Source organism: Arachis ipaensis, chromosome B06, assembly GCF_000816755.2.
Source record: "Arachis ipaensis cultivar K30076 chromosome B06, Araip1.1, whole genome shotgun sequence".
Taxonomy (NCBI): Eukaryota; Viridiplantae; Streptophyta; class Magnoliopsida; order Fabales; family Fabaceae; genus Arachis; species Arachis ipaensis.
The window spans coordinates 105,141,110-105,161,267 of NC_029790.2; positions in this window are offsets into that span (position 1 = coordinate 105,141,110).

The window sequence follows — 20,158 nt, forward strand, 5'->3', positions numbered from 1 at the left end:
TTTGTTTTGAGCAAGTAGAGCATCTATCTGGTTTAGCTCCATTACTCCCCTTGTTGGGTTTCTATCAGATGCATAGAAATACCCATTATTGGCCACAATTTCTATGATGTCTATGGCCTCTTCAATGGTCTTTTTGGTATTGAGACAACCTTCTGAAGAGTGATCTAAGGCCTTCTTTGCCTCTTGAGATAGTCCTTCATGAAAAATGTGCAACTGCACCCACTCATTAAACATATCCGGAGGGAATCTCCTTGTTAACTCTTTGTACCTCTCCCAAGCTTCATAAAGAGTCTCTCCATCTTGTTGTCTGAAGGTTTGTACCTCAGTCCTCAACTTGATAATTCTTTGGGGAGAGTAGAATTTTTTCAGGAACTTGTTCACCACTTCCTCCTAAGTTGTCAAACTCTATTTCGGAAAGGATTCGAGCCACTTGTATGCTTTGTCCTTAATAGAAAAAGGGAACAGAAGCAGTCTATAAGTGTCAGGGTGAATGCCATTAGCTTTCACAGTGTCACAGATTCTCAGGAAGGTGGATAGATGTTGATTTGGATCTTCTTGAGCATTTTCTCCAAATGAGCAGCTATTTTGAACAAGGGTGATTAGCTGTGGTTTGAGCTCAAAGTTGTTGGCATGTATGGTGGGTCTCAAGATGCTGCTTCCATAATTTCCAGGGTTGGGATTGATAAAAGAGCCTAGCGCTCTTCTTTCTTGTGGAGGAGCATGATTACCAACAACCTCCTCTTGATGATTGTGTGCTTCACCCTCCATGTTTTGGTTTGGATTCTCTTCTTCCACTTTTTCACCAACTATCCTTTTTCCTCTTTCCACTGCCTCTCTTTTCAATATTAGAAATGTCCTCTCAGGTTCAGAATAGTAAGAGGTTACAACTTCTCTCCTGTCTGTCATACACAACACAGACACAATCCAAAGCAAAAGTGAACACCCTCTTGTTAAAAAGGGGTGGGTGAGTCAAACTTGGGTGATGCAAAGCATCAAGCAGTTAGTGTGCCTCAGTTAAAATGACAGTATATACAATGAATAATTGAAAATTTAAGTGCTGGAAGAAATAAAAAAATAAGGAATTGAAATTAAAGCGATTAACAAAGTAAAAAAAATGCATAATCTAAGTACCCATCGACTTAATCATTGTCAATTCAGAATCAATCCCCAGCAACGGTGCCATAATGATGACTGGAAATTACTTTATGTTTACAATAACTCCTTTGGCAAGTATACCAAGTTATCGTCAAGTAAAAACTCATAGAGAGTGAGGTCGATCCCACGAGGATTGATTGATTAAACAACTTTAGTTAGTAGGGTAATTTAGTTAAGCTATCAAGAATAAGTGTTGAGTGCAGAAATCTAAATGACAGAATTGTAAATGACTTGAAAATAAAGAAAGCAGTAGAGTGCTGAATTGTAAAGAGCATAAAGATAAATTGCTGAAATATAAATGACAGAAATATAAATGATTGAATTGTAAAGGGGAATAGGTTGATGAACAGAAAGTAACAAAGCTATAAAGAATAGGGAAGATAAGAATGGAGAAGACTCATTGGGGTTAGGAGATGTTGCATTCTCCGGATTAATTTCAAATCATCTCTTCTTCAATCATGCAACTCATTGACCTCTTGGTAATCATGAATGATTGAATCACAATTCCTTGGTAATTCAATCTCTCAAATCTTGATCAACAGCCAATTCCTTGGTCTAATTGCTCATGAAGAGAGATAAACTTGGTCCCTAATTATACCACACATCCTCATAGACCCAAGTAATGGGTAGATCTAGCGTCACATTCATCTAATCCCAAAACCCATATCTACTCAATGTGAAAAGGGATCTCAAGCCTGATTTTATGTTTCCTCTTCCAAGGTTCCCATAAAACCCAATTACATTCAATCTCTTTTCCAAGATAATTAAATGCTAAGCATGAAGAACGAACTTTCTTCTAGAAAATCAAAGAGAGATGAAGAGAAGGAGAAATTCACTAGTATTAATTCATCAAGTACAATAGAGCTCTCTCCCCCAATGAGAGGGAGTTTAGCTACTCATAGCTTAGAAAAAGTACAAGAGATGGAAGAAGGGGAAAGTAAATGTAAAGTGAAGTAAAAGTTCCAAGCCCCCCTTCAGTACTCTTCAAGGGGTATTTATACTACTCCTATTACTAGAAATAAGAAATTAAAAAATAAAAGAAAATAAATTACACCTAAAACAAAATAAAATGATATTTCATGGGTGGCGTGTGAGTGGCGTGGCACGTGAGAGTGCACGCGCATTGTACTGACCTGGCGTGCCACGCCCAAGGTCCCAAGTGGTATGCCCTCTTTGAGATATTGATTTCGCAAGCTTGGTGTGCCACGCCCAGAGCACCAAGTGGCACGCCCATTGATGAGAGTTTGGGTTCCTAAGCTTGGCCTGCCACGCCTAAAGTACCAAGTGGCACGCCCATAGTGATGCTCCTTTTCTTCTCCTCTGGAGAAATGAAATGGCGTGCCACGCCTATATGTGGTGTGCCACGCCCATGGTGAGCTATCCTTTCTTCTTCTCTAGACCAATGAACTGGCGTGCCATGCCTATGTGTGGCGTGCCACGCCCTTGTTGGTGCAACAAACCTTCCTTTCTGGTCCAGTGAACTGGCGTGCCACGCTCAGAACTGGCGTGCCACGCCTTCGATGATGTGACAAAGCTTCTTCTATGGCTAATTGAACTGGCGTGCCACGCCTTAGACCTGGCGTGCCACGCCTTAAACCTGGCGTGCCACGCCCATTGTGGAGGAAGCCCTGGCATGCCACGCCTTCGAGGATGCCCATAACGTTGCACCATCCTTTTTTCTTTGGGGTTGAGGCTTGGCGTGCCACGCCCAGACCTTGCCGTGCCACGCCCATACCTGGCGTGCCACGCCCCTTTTGATGAGCTGAATATTCCTTTCTGGAAGTTGATACTAGCATGCTACGCCCAGCAGTGGCCTGCCACGCCCTTGGTGGAGCTTTGATCATCCTTCTTTGGGAACTAGACTTGGCGTGCCACGCCCATTAGAATCTCCAAGAACTGCTTTCTGGATAGTATGCCTGGCATGCCACACTCAGTAGTGGCATGCCACGCCCATTATAAAGCTCCAAGAACTCTTCTCTGGATCAGATAACTGGTGTGCCACGCCCATAGTAAACTTCAAGGACTCTCCTCTGGATAACATAACTGGCGTGCCATGCCCATAGTGGAACTTGGACATCCTTCTCTGGAGAACATAGCTAGCGTGCCATGCCCAGCAGTGGCGTGCCACGCACACTTTAAGATCTTGGTGCTTGCTTGAAGTGGCACACCCACGCAAGCGCCCAGTCACCTTTGCTTGTTTTCTTCTTCTTTTGTTGGTCTTTTCACCTAAAATGCAAGTAAGAACTCATTTCAAAGCAATGTCCTATAAATTCATTATATAGCTCTCATCAATGCATTAAATAAATGAGAATTCATCACTTCTATGGCCCTTTTTGATGAGAGAAAGAGGTAGATGATGCAAGTCATCATATCTCAATTCTGATTTTTGTGCTCCGAATTTGTGTTCTATTGCATTCTTTTCCCATATCTCTTATCAAATTTTAGTTTTATCTGAGTTAACTTTTCTCCCACATTGGATTCTGCTATTCTTAGTTCCGATCCCTATCGCATGCACTTACTGCAGGTTGAACTCGTCATTCAGTGATTTATAATCAAAATTTTGAGGGTTTTTTTCGCTCAGTGATTCAACAATACATTATCGATTTTACATTCTGGTAATTTGATTTATTTTTTTTGGCTTTATCATTTTTCCTTTCGATTTTCTAAATTTCTTTAGAATTCATCGCAGTCGTGGAGTCCACCATCAATATTGAGCACATCGATCTCATAAAGGCCTGTCACATCTTGTAATGTACATCACTATAATAGTTTATTTTCTCATGACAAGAACATAAGATAATTGATGTTGTATTTGTGGTTGTTAATAGTTTAGACCGTATGCTTGGAAAACATATAAGGAAGTGTATGATGAAGTTCTGCATATTGGTTCTGCTTTAAAAAAGCCTTTAATACGAAACCTGTAAGTGAATGCTTTTAAAAGATTTCCATTGTTAATTAGGAAATTATTTTGTAGGTAATTATAAAAATGTTCATATCAATAACCAATGTGGTATGTTTGTGTTGCCTAGCTACAATAAGTGTTTCTAAATGTTGTGATGCATTTCGTAAAAGTGTTGGTGTACTATCTATGAATGCATGATTTGAAGAGTTAGTGGAATTCAATAATGCATGACCAATTAATGATTTGAATAGAGGTTTTAAAAAATATTTTTGGTTGCAAATGTTAAAAAGCGGCTTGATTGGACCACTGAAAAATAGAAAAGCAGCTTTTGCTGTTAGTATGAATAAAGAAGGTGGTTCAATGAAATTTGACATAAATATGGACTGTCATGAAATTTGCATAGACACTTTTAAAAAAGGCACTGATGAAATATATAATTCGCTAGATTAGCCAATGCCTACCATTTCTCTGGTTTTTATTCCCCCTTCGGATATGCTATATATGTGTGAAGATATGATTTCAGTATCTAGTTCTATGTGTGGCTTTTAGATTACTTCGTTATGTAATTTGTAAAGAATGTTATTTGTTGATGATTATGGTTCTTGTGACTAGGTTTGCTTTGTTTGAGTTCAAGGTTTCGAGTAAAGCAAGATGTTGTGTGCTATAAGGCATAAGGTAGGTACCATTTCTTACTTTTGTCTGATTCGATGCTTGGAAGCATTTCACACATTTTTTGCTTTGCAGAGTATCTGCCCTGCCTTCGGTGCATTTAGAGCTTTCTCTTATGCAGCTAAAGAGGTATGCTTTCTTCTTTTTTTATCTCACCTTTCATTCCACGCCTAACTTCATGCATGTTTTATGTTTACAAAAAAAATACTGAGGTTATTTTTTTTAACAAACACTTTCTTACTCGTTGATATTTCTTTAGGCACTTATTTGCAAGATCTTAATTCTGTCATTCTGCACCTTCTCTCAAATGTTTACATGTATATAACTTATCTATCCTAAATAAGACTGATTGTAACAGAAAGGGAAAAGTTTAATGCCAAGAAGAACAAATAAAAAAGTATTTTTCAAGTTGCTAACAAAAAGGTACTTTTGTGTGTTATTGATAGAAAATTAATTAATTAGGATACTTTCTAAGAGCCTATTAAGTTGGTTTGGTCCCTCATCTATATATATAGATTATTATTGAGATAGAGAGCACTGCTGCTATACCTATTCTATTCTGTTATCTAATCCAAATTCATCAGATCACAGCACTCCAATTGCAATTTGATTGCGTTAATTCATCGCATTATTGGCTCCCACTATTTCGTCCCCCTTGCTTCCTCCATTTCATTGTTTGATAGGAAGCTTGTAGATTTTACATGATAGAAAGTGGAATTGGTCTTATAGTGGCCTTCCTCATAAATATTTATGTTATTTTTGTAAGTGGTACAGTTTGTAATTCTTCAAATTTAAGAGCAGATGATCAGAAGAGCTGTGAGGATTTGGAGCTATAGTCATACAAAGTTTAACACCTATGCTTGTGCTTGTGTGGTAGCTGCCTCTATTATCTCTACTATATTTGGCTATTGTGAGTATCTATTTCTTCTTCTACTATGTTTTAACTTAGTATATCCTTTAGTTCACATAATGAATCTCATTTTAATAGAACAGGGTTTAACTGTTGTTACTATTAGTAGGTCTTGGATGGAATAGATTTTGTTTGTTTTCATAGTGTTAATTGTAGAAAGATCTTGGAAAACATTTTAATTAGTTGGGTTGTACAACTTAATATCACTTTGAAATAATGTTTGGTATTGTTTAATTGGAAATATTAGTGTGACTTATTGTGCGTGTTATTTATTTTTTGTGGGTGATAATCACACTCCATCTTATAGTGATGAGGTGATGAGTCCAAGTGAGTATATACTGATTGTTTTTCAGTTTTAATGCTTAAACAAAGACATGTATTAGCAATCCAAATGAAGAAAAAGGAGCAGTTTCTAAGAAAGAAGCAAATTGTATTTTGTTCTTGTACAACTACAGGAGTGATGGCAGGAGCAAGGTTGATGCCTGATGTGCCTGATGCTAACCTTGTTCCCGTTGCAACAACTTCTGATGTCATAAACTTGATGAACTTGGGAAACAAGAATCGAGCTGTTCGTTCTACTGCCATGAACTCTCGTAGTAGCTATTCTCACAGGTAAGCAAAACTTGTGCTTTGCTCTATGAAAAACATTACATTTCTTTATTTGGTACTAAACCTGATTGTTATTGTAGTTGCCTAACAGTTCATGTTCAAGGAAAATACCTGACATCGCCAAAAACCATTCATGCTAGCTTGCATTTGGTTGATCTAGCAGGAAGCGAAAGGACTGATAAAACTGAAGCTTCTAGAGATTGGCTCAAGGGAGCTCAGTATATCAACAAGTCACTTTCTGCCTTGGGAGATGTTATCTCTTCCCTTGCTGCAAAGAGTTCCCATGTTCCCTACAGGAATAGTAAACTCACCTAACTACTTCAAGATTCTCTTGGTATGCTTTCCATTTTCAATTTATATCCACTCATCACTACCTTTGTCACCTTTCAATATATGAAGCTAAGTAAGTTGTATGTATCAGGTGGGCAAGCAAAGACACTAATGTTGTTCATATTAGTCCTGAGCCTGATGCAGTTGGCGAAACACTTAGTACACTTAAGTTTGTAGAACATGTTGCCATTGTTGAACTTGGTGTTACTAAAGCTAACAATGCTGATAATAAAGCTGGTAATAACAATAATAGTAGTAGTGATAGTAGTAAAGATCGTACAGATGTGAAAGATCTCAAAGAACAGGTTTCCACCATTTAAATTTTGCTTCTATTGCTTATGTGTACCTATCTCATGATTGATTGATTCATCCCAATCTTTCTTTTTCTTTTTGGCCTTATTTATTGCAGCTTCCTCCTGAATGGACCAACCAGATTGATTCTGGCATTCAGATCACTCCTGCAAGAAGCTCATTTTGAGATAGAAGGGGACATAGCAACCATGTAGAAAGCTTATTTTGAGTTTATAGACTTGTAGTATTTTTTATTGTTTAGATTTGTAATATGATTTATTACTTTTCAAGAGAAATTTGTGTATTAATATTTTGAGTTTAATGAAATATCTTATTTTATAGTAATTAATTTCAGTATATTTATATTATGCATAACAATAATAATTGTTAGCAAAAATAATTGAGATTCTAAAAAAAAAGGAAGTTTGTTGTTTCTAAGAAAATGAGTATAACATAACTAAAAAAAGTCTTAAGATTTTAGTGGCAATAATAATGACCGGTAAAAGTGAATAACATCACAATTTTAGAATTATTTTTAGTGGCTATATAAATTGCCGGTAAAATGGATTTTGGCGGCAATAGTAATGGCCGCTAAAAGTGCAAAGTCTTTACCGGCAAATATTATAATTGCCGCTAAAACCTTTTAGTGACAAAGTATAAGACGGCTAATGTCTAATTGTCGGTAAATGTATTAGTGCCTATTTTATTGCCGCTAAAAGCAAAATAAATGGCCGCTAAAAGTGATTTTTCTTGTAGTGTTAGCATTTGCATTCATTCTTTTTTACTAGTTAATTGCTTTATTACTTGTAATTTAATTTCTTGGTTGCTTCTTTTAATTTCGTGTCATTTAAAATTCTTGGTTATTGCTATTAAACCCCCGATCTTTTTGAAGTTTTATGTCCAATGTAACTCAACCAATTAAGCACAAACATCATTAATTAAATAGCGTTACATAAGACAAAGTGTATCAAACTTTCAAATTAGGTAAGAAACCTCAAACAATCAAAGTTGAAACGTTGGTCAATTGAAAACAAATGAAATCCCATCAATGTAAATCGTCAAAACAAGAAGAGAACAAACAATAATTTCAAGGGATTGACCAAAATTATCAATAAAAAGCTTTCTAAGGCAAATTAACAAACATTTAGCATGCAAAGTTATAAACAACACAAAGTAGCATTAATAAGTAAACTTTGTAACACCAATTTGCAAAATTCAACATCAATTACACCAAAAATCAACAACGCTGATCAGAAATTCATTAGACAGTAAAGAAAAGGGGCTTACGAATGTGGTCCCGAGCAGGGGGTGAAGAGGGGAAGAAAAGAAGAAAAGAAAGAAGAAGAAGAATGGAGGTGGAGCTACAATGGCGAGGGTTATAGTGGTTCGCTGGAGGGGGTGACATAATTGGTGGTTCTGAGGTGAGAAGGAAGGAAATGGGGGGAAAGAAGAACGAAGAAGAAGAAAGAAGAGAAGAAGAGGAGTGGTGCGAATTAGTGTTCTCATAGGGGGGTTCATGTTTTGAAGTGGTGCATATGCACCTATATACGTAAGCACTAATGTCGGTTACGCAAGGTGATGTGTACGCATCACTAGCGCGTACGCGCAAAACTTGCCACTGTTTTGCAAACTCGAATTTTCAAATTGAGGTTGTGCATACGCACAAGGGGTGCATACGCCCGAAGGTTTTTGTTTTTTGAAAAGAGAAGGAAGCATATGCACAAAAAGTGCGTACGCCTGGAACTTGGCACTGTTTTTCAAAGTTTTAGTGGTCATGCGTATGCATGATAGGTGCATACGCATGAGTTGGAGAAAAAAAAATAGGGGTGATGGTTATGCATGATAGGTGTGTACGCAGAACATCTGGTTTTTCAAGGAAGATGCATACACGCGATATGTGTGTACGCACGGAACTTTGGTCTCTTTTTCAAATTTTTTTTGCACCAAATTAAATACTTTAGGCACACAACAGGCCACTAAACAATTCAAAGCATACAATAACTAGTAAATTAAACAAGATAATCAAACAAATATATCTAGAAAGGAGAATTAAACAATTAACCAATTATTTACAAAAAAAATTATTGGAAGATCATACCATGGTGGGGTGTCTCCCACCTAGTACTTTTATTTATCGTCCTTAAGTTGGATGGTTGATGAGGCTCTTTTTAAGGCGGCTTATGCTTGAATTCCTCCTTGAATCCCCACCAACACTTGGACTTCCTATGGTCTTTGGGATCCTAAATTATGTGCACCAAGCTCTTAAGAAATCCCAAACAAGTAGTAAGACCCCAAAATTATTGATTGTTGAAGTGTATTCCAGAGTTCCAAACTCTATTCGTCCCTCTATTGTCTTGTTGAGAATGATGGTCTCCTTCGATTGGCCAAGGCTCCAATTTCTTGTGAAAGTTCCAAATCCTAGCTTTGCTTCCTTTGCATGGGATTTTACACCATCTTTGAGCTCCCAAGTTTGAGTTGCTATCTTTCATGAACCTTGAACCTTCTTGCCAACCAGCATTCAATGCTCTACCATTTAACATTCCAAGAAGAATCATAAGTTGATCATCTGTCTCCAAGAGAGCATATTGATGTGGGCCGAAGAAGTTCACAGAAGAAAAAGATTTACCCACTTAAATTGCAATTTGATTGGTGATTTAGCCTGGGATATTTCCAAAGAAATTGCTGATATGATTTCTACCCCCTTTGACTTTTCTAGAATGATCTTCACCTCTTGATTATTGACTTCTTCCACATCATCTTCATTTCTCAAGTTGTGTCTTGGAGGTTGTGCACATTCCTCTTCAACATCGATTTCATACCCAATGGAGGAAGGTTCAACAAACTAATGAGCTCGTTGGGTTATGTGAAAGTGTCCTCAATGATGGAGTTCGTTTATTGCTCAACTTCTCCTAATTTTTCAACCACTTCTTCCAATTCAATGCCCTTCTCCTCTACTTGTTGCAACTCATGCTCCAACTCCTCTCCTTTCTCTTGAGGTTCCAAACTCTCTTCCACCCCGCATTCTTCAATGGATGTTGATTCTTCACATTCGCCCACGAAAGTGTTTTGATGATCATAAGAGTGTAGTGAGGCCATACGAGTTAAGGATTCGGCTATAGTAGCCATGCAGTTTTCTCGGTTCTTTTGGAATTCTCTTTGATTATGGAGGAAAGATTGAAACTCTTCTGGTTCTTAGATTAATAGTTGGAGTGCTTCTTCTATGTATCAGTCACAACATGAAGGTGGGGTTTGAATTGATGAAGGTTAAAAAGGAGAATCATGAGAATAAGGGTCTTGACTTTTTACATAGGAAGGTGGTGGCTCAAGAAGATTTTGAAAGTAGTGATGTTAGAATGGTGGTGGTTCAAAGGATGGTTGTGAGATGGATAAGGATTTTGTTCACATGGAGGTATTTGGTGGTGGTTGGGTGTGGTTTGAGAGTATTGTGGTTGAGTGCAATGTTGAGGATGGTGGTCATAGGAGTGTAGTGGTTGAGGTTCATAACCATAGAAAGGGCCACCATATCCATTGGATTGGTAATCACCTGGGATGGGTTGTGATCATAGTAGTCTGGAGGAAGTTGTTGCCATGAGGGTTGGCCATATGAATGTGGTTCCTCCCTCAAGTGATTTTCTATCCCATAATGTGAACCACTATTGAAATTGCCATTTCCTACAACATAGTCACAGCTATGCTCAAAGCCACAAGGATGAAAATTCATAGGAGAAGGAAAAAAAATAGAAATAAATGATATCAAGAAATAAGAAAAATAAACTCCTAACTACTAGCAAAAACAAGAAAAAAACCAAAAAGTAAGCTATTCAAACTATTCACATATTCACAATAGCCAATAACAAGTACACATTGCAAATCCCCGACAACGGCGCCAAAAAATTGATGAGGGCTAGATACCTGGTGCACGAAATTATGTTTACACTTTTCAGAATTCCGCACAACTAACCAGCAAGTGCATTGGGTCGTCCAAGTAATACCTTACGTGAGTAAGGATCGATCCCACAGAGATTGTCGGCTTGAAGCAAGCTATGGTTATTTTGTAAATCTTAGTCAGGAGATTAATGATAAGAGTGATTATATTTATGAAAAATAAATAACATAAAATAAATAGTACTTGTGATTCAATAATGAGAAACAGGCTGGGGTTCCGGAGATGCTCTGTCCTCTGAATCTCTGCTTTCCTACTGTCTTCTTCTCCAAACACGCATGACCTCTTTCCATAATAGGCTGTAAGATCCTCTCGGATGAAAAATACTAAGCGCTGTCACCGCACAGCTAATCATCTGTCGGTTCTCACTAGCGTCGGAATAGGATCATTATCCTTTTGCACACTGTCACTACGCCCAACATTCGCGAGTTTGAAGCTCATCACAGTCATCCCCTTCCAGATCCTACTTGGAATACCACAGACAAGGTTTAGACTTTCTGGATCCCAGGAATACTGCCAACGATTCTAACCTATACCACGAAGGTTCTAACCTCCGGACTCGGTCCGTGGATTAGAAACCCAAGAGATACACACTCAAGCTGTCGCCTAATGACTACGTTGAGCTCAGATAGAACGGAGTGGTTGTCAGGCACGCGTTCATAAGGTTGAGGGTAATGATGAGTGTCACGGATCATCATATTCTCCATATTGAAGTACGAGTGAGTATCTTAGAATAGAATCAAGCATAATTGAATAGAAAACAGTAGTAATTGCATTAATCCATTGAAACACAGCAGAGCTCCTCACCCCCAACCATGGGGTTTAGATACTCATGCCATCAAGGTTACAATATGAAGTGTAAAAATGTCATAAGTTACAAAATGAATCTCTAAAAGTAGTTTTTATACTAAACTAGTAACTTAGGTTTACAGAAAATGAGTGACTAAGTGCAGATAGTGCAGAAATCCACTTCTGGGACCCACTTGGTGCGTGCCTGGGCTAAGCTTTCAAGCTTTCACGTTTATATGCCCAAAGTTTTCATTAAACGCCACCCTGGGTGACAGAATGGGCGTTTAACGCCGAAAAAGGTGCCAGTTCTGGCGTTTTACGCCAGAAATTTTTAGGCTGACTTTCAATGCCAGTTTGGGCCATCAAATCTTGGGCAAAGTATGGACTACTATATATTTCTAGAAATCCCAGGATGTCTACTTTCCAACGCAATTAATAGCGCGCCAATTGGACTTTTATAGCTCGAGAAAATGCATTTTGAGTGTAGGAGGGTCAGAATCTAACAGCATCTGTAGTCCTTTTTCAGCCTCTGAATCAGATTTTTGCTCAGGTCCCTCAATTTCAGCCAGAAAATACCTGAAATTATAGAAAAATACACAAACTCATAGTAAAGTCCAGAAATGTGATTTTTGAATAAAAACTAATAAAAATATAATAAAAAGTGAATAAAACATGCTAAAAACTATGTAAAAATAATGCCAAAAAGGGTATAAATTATCCGCTCATCACAACACCAAACTTAAATTGTTGCTTGTCCCCAAGCAACTAAAAACAAAATAGGATAAAAAGAAGAGAATATACAGTAAATTTCAAATATCAATGAAGCTCAATTCTAATTAGATGAGCGGGACTTGTAGCCATTTTGCTTCTGAACAATTTTGGCATCTCACTTTATCCTTTGAAGTTCAGAATGATTTGCATCTATAGGAACTCAGAATTCAAATAGTGTTATTGATTCTCCTAGTTCAGTATGTTGATTCTTGAACACAGTTACTTTATGAGTCTTGGCCGTGACCCTAAGCACTTTGTTTTCTAGTATTACCACCGGATACATAAATGCCACAGACACATAACTGGGTGAACCTTTTCAGATTGTGACTCAGCTTTGCTAGAGTCCCCAGTTAGGGGTGCCCAGAGCTCTTAAGCACACTCTTTTTGCTTTGGACCACGACTTTAACCACTCAGTCTCAAGCTCTTCACTTGGACCTTCATGCCACAAGCACATGGTTAGGGACAGCTTGATTCAGCCGCTTAGGCCAGGATTTTATTCATTTGGGTCCTCCTATCCATTAATTCTCAAAGCCTTGGATCCTCTTTACCCTTGCCTTTTAGTTTAAAGAGTTATTGGCTTTTTCTTTCTTTTTCTTTTATTTTTTCGCCATTTTTTTGCAAACTTTGTATTCACTGCTTTTTCTTGCTTCAAGAATCAATTTTTATGATTTTTTAGATTATCAATAACATTTTTCCTTTTTCATTATTCTTTCAAGAGCCAACAGTTTTAACATTCATAAACAACAATATCAAAAATATGCACTGTTCAAGCATTCATCCAGAAAACAAAAAAGTATTGCCACCACATCAAAATAATTAGATTAATTTCAAGATATAATTCGAAATTCATGTACTTCTTGTTCTTTTGCAAATAAAAACATTTTTCTTATAAGAAAGGTGAGGGATTTATAGGATAATTTATAGCTTTAAGACATATACTCTAAACTTTATTGATCATGAAATAGAAATAAGACATAAAAAAATCATAAAAGCAGACAAATAATAATAAAAAAAAGGAAATTAAAAACATAAAAATAAATGACTCTAATACTAATGCTCATGTAACTCTTAAAATAGATCTCTAATGACAAAAGTTATCACAGAGTTAGGACTTATCAACCTGCATTGGGAGAGGCAAGTGCTCCTTCAATTTGTAGGACACCTGGCTCTTCAAGGGACAGCTTCTGGCGCTTTAGTTCGTGTAGCTCACGCCCTTGCTTCTCTTGTTCTCTGAGCAGTTTGCAGAGCATGCTGTTCTGATTCTACTGCTCTTCTTTGAGTTGATCCATAGATTCTTGCAGCTTGTTGATAGATACTTCTAAGCGGACCCAATAGTCAAATTGAGGAATTTCTGGGAGGAACTCATGCGCCCTCCTCTTGATGAGGTTGTCTTGAACTTGAGGTCCATCCATCACCCTTTTGGTGATTGAGTTTTCGACTGGGATATACTTATCAACACCTATTTGTACTCTCGCATCTTTACATAACAAACTGATCAAGTTTGGGTAGGCCAATTTGGCTTCAGTGGATTCCTTGTTTGCAATTGTATAAATTTCACAAGGAATTAATTGATGGATCTCCACTTCTTTTCCCACCATAATACAGTGGATCATCACTGCTCTTTTGACAGTGACTTCAGAGCGGTTACTGGTGGGAAGTATGGATCGCTCAATGAAATCCAACCAGCCCCTAGCAATTGGCTTGAGGTCTCCTCTCTTCAGTTGGTTTGGGATACCTTTTGAATTGGTTATCCACTTGGTTCCAGGGAGGCATATGTCCTCTAGAACTTGATCCAACTTTTCATCTTTAGCCATTCTCCTGTTAAAGGATTCTGGATCATCCTGCAGTTGAGGAAGTTTGAGGACTTCTCTCACTTTGTCAAGATGGAAGTAGATAATCCTCCCTCTAACCATGATTCGAAAAGTGTGGAAGGCAGTTCCCTCCATTCTTTGCTTATCTGTCAGCCACAGATTTGCATAAAATTCTTGGACATGTTTCTTCCCACATTCATCTCAGGATTAGCTAGGATTTCCCAACCTCTGTTTCGAATCTGCTCTTGGATCTCCGGATATTCGTCTTTTTTTAGATCGAACTTGACTTCCGGGATCACTGATCTTCTGCACACTATTTTGAAGTAATGATCTGCATGTTCTTTAGTGCAGAACGTCTCATGCATCCATTGTGGCTTTGGATTATTTTCTTTCTTGCCTCTTGGAGTGGTTTGATTTCCTTTAGGGGCCATGATCTTGGTCAGTGATCACATTAAAAAGAAAAAGATATGATTGAAAGATATGATTGATAAAATATAAACATGATGTGCAAAAGAGAAGATTGTTTTCAAAATTTAAGAGATATGAAGAAGATATGAGGAAGTTAAATCTGAAATTTTTTTTGTTTATGTATCTAAGAAATAAAAGATAATATGAATGAATTGAAAAGATTTGAAGAGAAATTGGGAAGTTAAATGAGGTTTTGAAAAATATTTGAAAAGAATTTGAAGGAGAATTAAAAGGAATTTATAAGATTATGAATTTTTGTTAATGGAAGTTAGAATTTAAATGTTTGTAATGTTTAGATGCAGAAAATTTTGAATTAAAACAAGAAAATTCGAAAAAATTTAGATTGAAAACGAAATTACCTCTCCCTTATCTATTCTGGCGTTAAACGCCCAGAATGATATCCATTCTGGCATTTAACGCCCATCTGGTGACCATTTTAGGCGTTTAACGCCCAACCAGGTACCCTGGCTGGCGTTAAATGCTAGAAATCCTTCTTCACTGGGCATTTTTCTGAACGCCCAGAATGCTGCCTATTCTGGCATTTAATGCCAAGAATGATACCTTTACTGGCGTTAAACGCCCAGATTGCTTCTTTACTGGCATTTTGACGCCAATGAGCTCCTTTCCTCTGTGATTTCTCTGTTTTATGTCTTGAACCTCTATTTTGCTGACTTTTTCACTGAAAATATATTAATTAACAAGGAAAGCAAAATTAAAAAGACTTATCTAACTGTTACAAACATCTAATTATTGATAATGGCTGGTGTTCCGAGGGTTACCTGAAACTGTAGGTCGATCTCGGATGAGATCTTCTGTACTGGTCGGAGATGACGTGTCCGGCTGGCTGGTGGCGGCCGGAGCTATTGTGTCCGACTCGTTGGACTGGCTGCACTTCTGATCCTTGGTCACTGGAGGGTGGGGGGGTACCTGCAAGAGACTCCGATGCTTAAGTTAGCATGGGTATTAAACAGGTTTTTAGTGGAATCAGAGTATGAGTTATACTTGGGTGCTCCAGTGTATTTATAGTGGTGAGAAGTAACCTTCTTGGATAAGATATGTTAGTTATCTTATCTTATCTTATCTTTGGGTGAGGTCAGCTTATCTTCAACGGAACCGCCCTTCTCTCTGTAGGCTTGAGCTGCCTTTAGATTTGGGTTGTGTTCCTTGAGTTGGGCCCTTTTTGGGCTTTCCTGTCGATTTGGCCGACCTCTTTTGGAGAGTGGTCGGATAGTCTGACCTGAAGAGGTCGGTCACTTTATCTCCAATCATCCTAAGTCAGATAGCTCGACTCAGGGTATGAACAGTGCCCCTGCTTGAGCTCGGTTTTTTTGTTGAGGTCGAGTCCTTGACTTCGGTCCTTTTCTAGTGAAACTGAACTCAAGCATTTTGTCGATTCCTTTCTTTGTAGAGCCTTTTTTGAATACAGAACGTTTTTCCTTTAAAAGCGCGCGCTTTTATACCAGTGCTTTGGGAATGTGCGAGGGTTTAATGCCATCATTAATTGACTTCAAATGCCCCGTTTCCTTTGGTTTGGATTTTGCCATCTGAAACGGTTTCTTTTCTTCGTTTCCCTTCGTAACCTCTCCCTTTGCTCTCTCATTTTCTGTTTTTCCCTAGATTTTTACAGTTTCTTCCTGCGACGTCTGCTCTACTAGCGCTTTCTGTGGAAAAAAGGAGTGATTCTGGATTTCTCCCTTTGTCTTCTTCTGGCAAATTTTTTCCATTCGAGTGTCGGCTCTGTCGCTTCTTGCTCCTCAGCTTCCTTTCGAGGTTTTCTCCTATTTTCTAGGTTCGATTTTTTCCTCCTCTGTCATTTTTATGTCTGATTTTGAGAAAGTTTGATTTTTGCTTGGAGAAAGCTTGGATCTTGCTGCTTTTACTGCGCCTGATTGTTGCGTATTTTGGAGTTTCTTCGCCTTTTGTATGAATTTCTTCACCTTTCTTGTTGCTTGATGCTTTTAGGGTTTTTGCATGTTGTTGCCGTTTCTGCTTATGCTTTATATGATGGTTTTTGCTTAGTTCACAAAAAGGGTTGTGTCTTTGACGATTCTCTGCTTGGCATATTTGATGTTGGCTATGCTCTTTGCTGATAGACTGTAGAAAGATAGTGGTTTAGATGACTTTTGTGTTTATACTTTCCTTGTCTGCTTATTTGAAGCCTTCTTTTCTTGTTTGATGAATGCCGGGACGTAAGCTGTAGAAATTTCCTGAAACTTTGCTTTGTTACTACCTCCAAAGGATGCCCCAGGACTTTGGTTTGAGTCTTGGGGTTTTTCCTTTTCTGCTTGTTTGCCTGTATCATATTAGTCGAGTCGTTTTGCTCTTCATCCGAGATGCTTTTTAGTAATCCAATCTTCTTTTCTTATTGTAGGATTAGTCGGCCTCATGTCTTCTCGCAATAACATTGTAGAGATGTCTTCCAAAGTTCCCGAGGGGATGTCTGATTGGCTGGACTCCCTTGTCCTAATGTGTGTCTCTGTTGTGGATGCTGAATTTTGTGTAGAGTTGAGGAAACGTCATAGGATTTGTGGTAACAGTGCTCGGGAGTGGGATTATGAGCTTGTAGCTCCTGACTCTGATGAGAGGGCTTGTTTTCCTACTTTCGTCGAGGGGGAGAGTCCCTTCTTCTTTGCCTATGAATATTTCTTCAGCCAGTTGGACGTTACTTTTCCTTTTACTGCTTTCGAGACCGACTTGTTGTGGTCATGTAACATTGCTCCATCCCAGCTTCATCCAAATTCCTGGGGTTTTATCAAGATATTTCAACTTCTTTGCCAAGAGTTAGGCATAACACCTTCTCAAACTCTTTTCCTCTATCTTTTTGTCTCGGCCAAGCCCAGGGGTTCTTCCAAAAAGAAAGCTTCCTGGGTTTCTTTCAGATTGGCCCAAGGTCATAAAGTTTTTGCCATGTATGATGAGTCTTTTAAAGATTTTAAGAATTATTTCTTTCGATTCCGTGCTGTTGAGGGGGTCCGCCTCTTTTTTCTTGATGAGAATGACGAGCCTGCTTTTCCTCTAGAGTGGCAAAAGAATGTGAGAGTGCCACGATATACATGGGAGATGCTTAATGAGGTTGAGCGGGATTTTGTAGTTGTTCTTGAAGATTTGTGGGGGGAACCACCCCATCTGGATACAAAAAGATTCTTGAGTGATCCATCTTTGGTTCGAACTGCTTTGGGTACTGTCTGACTTGTTTCTATATTTGTTTTTGAGTTTTTCTTCTCCTATGTTGTAACTCGTCATTATGGTTGATTCTGTATTTTCAGAGATGTCAAAAAATAATGATTCCATGAAGGCCTACAAGAAGGCAAAGAAGGCTGCTGCTACTCAAAACATCTCGGCCAAGGCGGCCGGAGAGGGATCTTCTCAAGTTCAAGTGAAGCCGCCCGTGCTGGGTTCTCCTGGGCCGAGGAAGGTGATCCCCACTCCTCAGGTTCATCTGGCTGAGCCTCCTCAATCTTCTGCCGCTGCTTCTGGTGCTCCTCCTAACAAGAAGCAAAAAACTACTGAGCCTTTCAACCTTGATGCCCCTGATTTTGATGCGATCGAGTTCGTAGATCAGCAAATTTGCTCCTTTGCCATCTGGACTTTATAACTCGAAGCAGTGTTAGGATGGCATATATGGGGGCTCTGCCTTATACCGAACTGCTCAAAATCTTCCTCTCCATGCCACCAAAGCCTTTATGGAGGAGGCTAAACAGGAGTTTGATCGGATGAAGGGCTTGAAGGAGGAGCTTGAAGTAAAGGTAGCCAAGCTGGAGAAGGATCTGGAGAAAGAGAAGGCGAGTTCCCTTTCTCTAGCGGTTTCTGTGAGGCTAGCCGAGGACACGACACTGAGGCATAAGGACAACTATGTGACATCTTATCGGGAGGTGGTGCGCCTGAGGGAGGAGTTGGAGAATGCCCGAGATGATTACTCCAAGCTCCAAGGTCATCTTGTTGGCAGCGTAACTGCTGCCTATGAGAACTTGAGGGAGCATGTTCGGATTATTGCTCCCGAGGCCGACCTTACTCTCTTCAGCCTGGATAATATTGTGAGGGATGGTAAGATTGTCCCTGATGACCAGGATGATGATGATGTTGAACTTCCCCCTGTGTCTTCTACCAAAGTGTCGGCCTCTTCAGTTCCTCCGGTTGTGTCTGATCCAGATTGCCAGATTCTGAACCGGGATGATGAAACCGTGGATGCTGTGCCTATTCAGACTCGCCCTCCTTCTCCTCATACTGATGCTGCCGAGAGGGCTCCTGATCTTTGCTGATTTCTCTTCGGGTATTTGTGTAGTTGGCCCGGCTTGTGGGCTTTTAAACTTTTTATGTGTAGTTTGAATGTTTTGCTCGACTGTGGATACTCCTTTGGGTTGCTTACCTAGCAACTTTTGTTTTGAAAAACAACAAGTAGTTTTCAAACTTTTGGGCTTGACCCTGAAGCTCGTTATAATATTGTATTTTATCATGCTCGTTTGCGCTTGTCTTAGCACTTGTTGCTTGGTTGGATCCTTTGAGATTGTGGATGTGGGGGTCCAACTTGTTTCTCGGTTTTCTCGCTCTTGCTTTGTATTTTTAGCAATCTGTAACCGATTTCTTTACGTTGGTCCTCTTTCCCATTACTGTTGCAGTCCTCTTTCTTGGATCTTTGCTAGGTCTCTTTCAGGGACTTCTTTTATAACTTGTTTGTAGGAGGTCGACTTCTTTATGTCCATCTCTTCTAAGTTATTTCGTAATCCTCTTTCTTGGACCTTTGTCAGGTCTCTTTCAGGGATTACTTTTATAACTTGTTCGTTTGTAGGAGACCGACTTCTTTATGTCCATCTCTTCTAAGTTATTTCGTAATCCTCTTTCTTGGACCTTTGTCAGGTCTCTTTCAAGGATTACTTTTATAACTTGTTTTGTTGTAGGGGACCGACTTCTTTATGTCGATCTCTTCTAAGTTATTTCGTAATCCTCTTTCTTGGACCTTTGTCAAGTCTCTTTCAGGGATTACTTTTATAACTTGTTTTGTTGTAGGGGACCGACTTCTTTATGTCGATCTCTTCTAAGTTATTTCGTAAACCTCTTTCTTGGGCCTTTGTCAGGTCTCTTTCAGGGATTACTTTTATAACTTGTTTTGTAGGAAACCGACTTCGTTAGGTCGATCTCTTCTAAGTTATAGCAATTCCTCTTTTATAGGGTTGGCCAGACCTCTTTCCAGGGATTTGCTAATAACTTGAGTTGACTTGGTCCGACTTCTCAACGTCGGCCAGTCTTTAAGTTATTATTTAGCAATCCATAAGACCTCGTCAGGTTCTTTTTCGGATCACTTTCGATAACTTCTTGCATTATTCTGTTTCCATCTTTGCCGATTTGTAGAAGGTGATTTCTGTCTTTGTTTGGTCGACCTTTAGATGAATCGCGTTTTCATCTTTATTGGTCTTCCATCGTGATCGTGCAGTGAATCTGTTTTTCACTTTCTGCCGATCTGTTGCTTTATAATCGGGCGATGAATGCTTCAGATTAATGCGTCTTGAGAATTT